At 46.3% G+C, this 6,000-nt stretch overlaps 1 protein-coding gene across 9 annotated transcripts in view; it reads right to left on the reverse strand.

The window, feature by feature from the left end:
* CEP164 (centrosomal protein 164) overlaps nt 1-5,119 on the reverse strand; it is a 71,384-nt gene extending 66,265 nt beyond the window's left edge. For 8 of the 9 annotated variants that reach the window (XM_061203587.1, XM_061203583.1, XM_061203589.1 and 5 more), the window contains exon 1: nt 5,022-5,119. The gene's annotated coding sequence lies outside the window, so the exon portion shown is untranslated. Of the gene's footprint in view, nt 1-1,439; nt 1,501-5,021 lie in introns of those variants that run through there. The other variant, XM_061203581.1, reaches the window with a different exon arrangement.
* Between the last annotated feature and the right edge of the window lie 881 nt (nt 5,120-6,000).

Genomic DNA, 6,000 nt, shown 5'->3' on the forward strand with positions numbered 1-6,000 from the left:
TCTCCCTCCCCTAAGAACCTATAACACCTGCGGATGTAATGCTTGAGCCTCCACACACACAGTCAGAGATGAGTAGGGCCAGACGCGGAAAAAGCAGAGCAGAAAAGGACCAAGAACCAGCGCAGGAGATGTGGCCCACAGCCTGGAGGTTTAACGAGCCCTCGGAATCTTTAATCCTCTGAGTTAGGGAGAAGAGGGAAAAAAAAAGGGAAAGGATCTCTGGGGAGGTAGGAATCGCAGTGGCCTGAATATCAGGCTGTACGTTATTCAATTCAACAGGCAGTGATCTATACAAGGCATTGTACCAACTATCTCAGAGAATTCGAGAAATTCTGCATTTGAAAAATGTTACCTATCCCTAGATACATCCCATCTCCAGAAAGCAGGGGGCAGGTAAAATCTCTGTCCTCACGGCAAAATGCCTAATTAGCTATTTACAAAACCGTCTATGTTTAACTATTTAAAGGTCAGGAAGAATGTGGAAAATCTAAATTACTAGATTATTCAAATGTCAAACAAATCTTCTGCCAGAAAAAAATTAAAATACGGGTGGGCTATAGTCTACCTTCTTTCCTTGCCTTGCCTGGCTTCAGGAAAGATATAGGCAAGGACAGGGCCAAAAGGGCAGGAATTGCAGGAATAAGGAAGGTGGTGGAAGAGAAACCACATTTGTTCAATGGCTACTAGAGATCATTTACTCATTGGAGAAGTATTTATTTGCTGTTGGGCGCTAGAGATGGAATGGTGATTAAAAACAGATTCAGCTGCTACTCCCCAAGAGCTAGTCTAGTGAGGGAAGGAGACAAACCAATCAGTCACAGATAAGTGTATAATTTTAAATGAGGTAAGAGCTCTGAAGGAAAAGAGCCTGACTTAGATGAAGCCTGTGCTGAGCAGTGAAGAATGAGGAGGTATTCACCAGACAAAAAGAGGAGGAAAAGGTGTTCTAACAAAAGCAGCAGCACGTGCAAAGGCCCTTCAACAGGAAAGAACACTATGCAAGAAGAAGCATAGTCGGAGATGATGCTGGGCAGGTGGGTGGAAGCCGGGCCATGTGGAGAGCTTGGCTTTTATAATAAGAGAGCTGGAAATCAGGAAAGGGTTTTTCCAGATACATATTTTGAAAAGATTACTCAGGCAGCCACTGGAAATACAGACAGGAATGGAGGCCAGATTGGAAAAGAAGAAAATCAGAGTGGCTGCAGAGAGATTAGGTAGGAAACCACGAGCCAATCTAGATGATAGGTGATGATAACCTGGGTGAGCGGGGGTAAGATGAGACATCTAAGAAAGCAGCCCTGAGATCAGCTTCAGGAAACACACGGCACATGTCCTAACATTTCCCTCTAAGCCTGAGACCGTGAGGGACATCACTGTCAATCCTGGCACCCTAGACATGGCTTCAGAACCATCAGCGTGGTACGCCATGCAGCACTTACCGATAGATCAGATGAAACCTGATGAGATGTGCTTGCCACCAGGCCTGACCCTCACTGTGAGCCACGGAGTTGTGGCGAAGGATCACCCAACTGTCCTCATCCATCTCCTGCCAATCCCAGAATCTAGCAAAAAAGGAAAGGCTCATACACCTTCTCCAGGAAGCCCTCCCTGGCCAACCTTGGCCTCTCGTGTCTACTTATAACTACCTCGGCACAAAGGACACAGTTTTCCTTTGTTCATAGGCATATTTTTCTCAGTATTACCTTTTTTATGGGAATGTGTTCCACCTCTTCTGTTAAGCCACAGGCTTCTGAGGGTCATGCCTCTGCCTCCTTCTGCATTTACCAACCAAGCCTAAAATAAGCTAAGTAAACGTAGGAGCTTGGTCACTGCTCTAAAGCACTAATATACAACCAAAGAATCTCAAGAGCAACAAAAAAGCCCATAAGAGCTCTGGTCCAACTGCCCTTCCCTTGCCAAACTTTTCCTCTCTATGCTTTAAGTGCCAGACAGCATAGTGGCTGAAGCACCAGTTTGGGGGCCAGAAACACCTGAATTGAATCCCATCTTTCTCATTTACCAGCTGTATGAACTTAGGCAAGGTACTTCACCTCTCTAAGCCTCAATAACCTCATGTGCGTAATTCAAATAGTCGTGATAATCTACATCAAAAGGTTGTTTGAAGATGAAATGAGATAATATATACCTGTACAGTGCCTAGCACAGTCCCTGGTACACAAAACATGTTAAATAAATTTAGCAATATTACTGATGTTACTGCCAATTCCACAGTTCGACCATCCTTAACTACGAAAAGGTCTTTCTCTTAGTAAGCCAAAAATCTATGTCTAAGAAAATTCCTCCCATTTGCCCTATTCCACCCTCTGGACCCACGAAGGGCACCCAAGGCACCACTACTCCAAGCCAGGTTTCCCCAGCTCCCTTCCCTTCAATACATGCCACTGGTTCCCAGTCTCTCGACATTATGGTTACCTTCCTGTGAATGTGGTCTAATTTGACAGGCATAGCCAAAAAGTTTTGCACACCTGCATACTCACAGAGCATACACACATATATGCATACTTAGGGTTCCCTGCATATTTATTTCTTCCACCCTGCTTGAACAATTATAAAGAAAGTTCACCACCGGAAAAGAAAAGATTTACTAGAGAAGGCATTGAGGAGAACGTGGAAGACATTAGAGTTGATTATGCAGTGGTAATGAGCACAGGTTTGGGAACATTCTAGGCTTTGAATCCCAGCTCTGCCACTTACCAGCTGGGCAAGTTGCCTCAGTTTCCTCATCTATAAAATGGAGATAATAACAATGTCTATCTAAAAGGGTTGTGAGGATTAAATGACTCAATACGTGTAAAATACTCAAAACATAGTAAGACCTCAATAAATGTTAGTTGTTATTATTACCATTCACTTATTTAAAGGGCTTAGTCTACATTGTTCTAGAGGACAAAGCTAGTACCAGGGAATATAAGTTAAGGCCATTCAGACATCCAATAACCATTTACTGAACACCTACCATGGGTCAGGCACTGTGCTGTCATGGCCACAAACCTGATAACACGCCAGCTCAACCTAGTTGTGAAGCCAAATATGTAAATACATGATTATATAGTGTGTTAAGTGCATTAAGGGAAGTATCAGAAAATACGACAGGACACAAAGGCAAGGGCAATTAACCCTACTTTGGAAGATCAGGAAAAGCATTGCAGAGTAGAGGACCATGGAGATGGTTCTTGAAGGATAAACAGGAGCTCACCAGGATAAGAGAGTAAGGCTATTTAAGGCAGAAGACACAGCTTACACAAAGGCAAAGAGGCAGAAGAGAGTATACGGTAGGTGCAGAGAATTAATGATGACAACAAAAGCTTATATTCACTGAACACTTCCTACGTTCCAAGAACTGTACTAATGCTATATATACATCATCACACCTCATCCTCTCTGCTAAGTAGAAATTATTATCCCCATTTTTCAAAAGAGAAAACTGAGGCTCAGCAAGTTTTCAAAAAGTTTTTTAAACTTGCCCAAGTTTTCACAGCTAGTAAATGGCACAGCAGAACATGCATGCACCCACATCTATCTGACTCCAAAGCCTTGAGCTCTTAACCACTCTGACGTGACCAGCGCACAAGGGACAATGGCAAGAGAGAGATCTACAATGGAAGGCAAGGAGCACATAATAAAAGGCTTGGGAGGACTGAGGCTGTATCCTGACATGATGAGGAACCATCACAAGACTTCACAAAGGAGACTGGCCTGATCAGATCTGTAGTTTAGAAAGACGATTCTGACAGCTGTGTAAGAACTAATTGGAGGAGGGCAAGAGAAGACGCAGAGGGACCACTTAGAAAGGTATTCTGAAAACACAGGCAAGAAATTATGAACTAAGGACTTCCCTGGCGGTCTAGTGGTTAAGACTCTGTGCTTCCAAAGAAGTGGGCACTGGTTCGATCCCTGGTTGGGGAACTAAGATCCCCATGGTGGCCAAAAAAAAAAAAAAAAAAAGCAAGAAATTATGAACTAAGTCAGTGGCTGTGAGAATGGAAAGGAAGGGCCAGATTCCAGGTGTATTACGAGGCAAAAGAACAGTACTTGATGTCTGCAGAAAGTAAGGGAGAGGCAGGAGGACAATCAGAGCACTTAAGGCAGTATATTGTGATTATCAGTTCACTTCTATGCCTTGCCCGATAGCCCCACCTAGCATACTGCCTAGATATAGGGAATGGCCAACAAATGTTTGCTGCATATATTATAATAGATGAATGAATTCCAAGTGCAGACATGGCTGACTGAGTGAATGGGTGAAGTCCTTCACTGAGACAGGAACTACAAAGGAGGAACAGATCTGGGGGACCAGGAAGGATGGGGCGACATTCAGTTGGGATGATCAGTAAGCAAGTCGGAGCTCAAGAAAAGAGGTCTGGCGGGAGCCACAGTTTGGGGAGTAACCGTTAAATAGATGGTAACTGAAACTCTGGGTGAAATCGCCCAGAGATGGAGTGTAGTGAACAGAAAGGAAGGGCTTGCAAAGGCTGATGAAGGGGGCTGGGTTAGGAAACCCCAGAGAGAGAGGAGTCGTGGAAGGCAAGTGAGGAGCGCGGTTCCACACGGAGAAGGTAGATTTTTGAATCAATGCAAGGAAAGGAAAAGACAAAACAAAAAACTTACTAACTTCCCCAGCTGGCCAAAAGACAGCAAAAGGTTGGGCCAGCCCCGATTCGGACATGGGGGCAAGCTTCCCCACAAGAGAAATGTTCAAGCAGGGTTCAGAAGGCCGGCCTTACACACTAAATTCGAACAGGACAAATAAACGAGCGCCCCTGCCAGCTCACACTCGTGGCCCAGTGCCCGCTCTCACTGCCCCGCCAGCACTCCAGCCCAGGCCCTTCCGCCACCCAGATTTTGGATAGAGGCGCACTGATCCGGCCGCTCCATCTTCACTTCTTCCTTCAGTTCCCGCCCACACATGCACATCCCGCTCGGTGGCACACGAGTGTGCCTCGACTTTCCCGCTTCCCTCCCTTCCCAGCCACCCAACCCTCCTTCCAGGGGGTTCTCACCTGTCCCCCACCCCGGGAGGCCCTGGGCGCTAGCTCCCGGCTTTGCGCAGCTTCCCCAGCACCACCCGAGCTCCCAGCTTCCAGGGACGCCGGGGTGTTGCCCTGCAGCGGCCAATAACCACTTCCGGAAAGGGTACGAACCTAGCAACTGAGAGCCCCGCCTCTATCCAGAGTCAAAAGGTCGCCGAATGAGAGCCCTGTCATCGGATTGGTTAAAGGTCCCGACGGATCACGGAGGCGATCTGCACGTTTCCCGTTGCATGATGGGAGAGGTAGTCCAATATAGTTGATGGGGCTCCGCAAGGGGTTAAAAGAGAGTCAGAATTTAGCTATGAGGGGAATTTCTTCCCGGGCAGGAAAGGATCATTCAGAGTATCGACAGTAACGTGACTTACCTAAGGCAATCTTTTGGTCATCATTTTTAGTAGCGTGATTAACATCAGGTGAATAATACACTGATCCTCAATAATCAACCCACCGAGGCTTTAATAAACGAAAGAAAGACTCCCATTTGCTATGACTAAATCAGTTAGTACCCGCTCAGGAGTTAAGAGACCACTGTCCATCTTTTTTACCGGAGGGCAGGGCTCAGGCAAGAAGGGTATAATAATCTCTGTCATAACTATTTCTTTTTAAAATTTATTTATTTATTCATTTATTTAATTTGGGGCTGCATTGGTTCTTCGCTGCTACGCGCGGGCTTTCTCCAGTTGCTGAGAGCGGGGGGCTACTCTTTGTTGCGGTGCGCGGGGTTCTCATTGCGGTGGCTTCTCTTGTTGTGGAGCACGGGCTTCAGTAGTTGTGGCTCACAGGCTCTAGAGCGTAGGCTCAGTAGTTGTGGCGCACGGGCTTAGTTGCTCCGCGGCACGTGGGATCTTCCCGGACCAGGACTCGAACCCGTGTCCCCTGCATTGGCAGGCGGATTCTTAACCACTGCCCCACCGGGGAAGCCCTGTCATAACTATTTCCAATAGTCTAT

Source organism: Eubalaena glacialis, chromosome 10 (genome assembly GCF_028564815.1).
Source record: "Eubalaena glacialis isolate mEubGla1 chromosome 10, mEubGla1.1.hap2.+ XY, whole genome shotgun sequence".
NCBI classification, from domain to species: Eukaryota; Metazoa; Chordata; class Mammalia; order Artiodactyla; family Balaenidae; genus Eubalaena; species Eubalaena glacialis.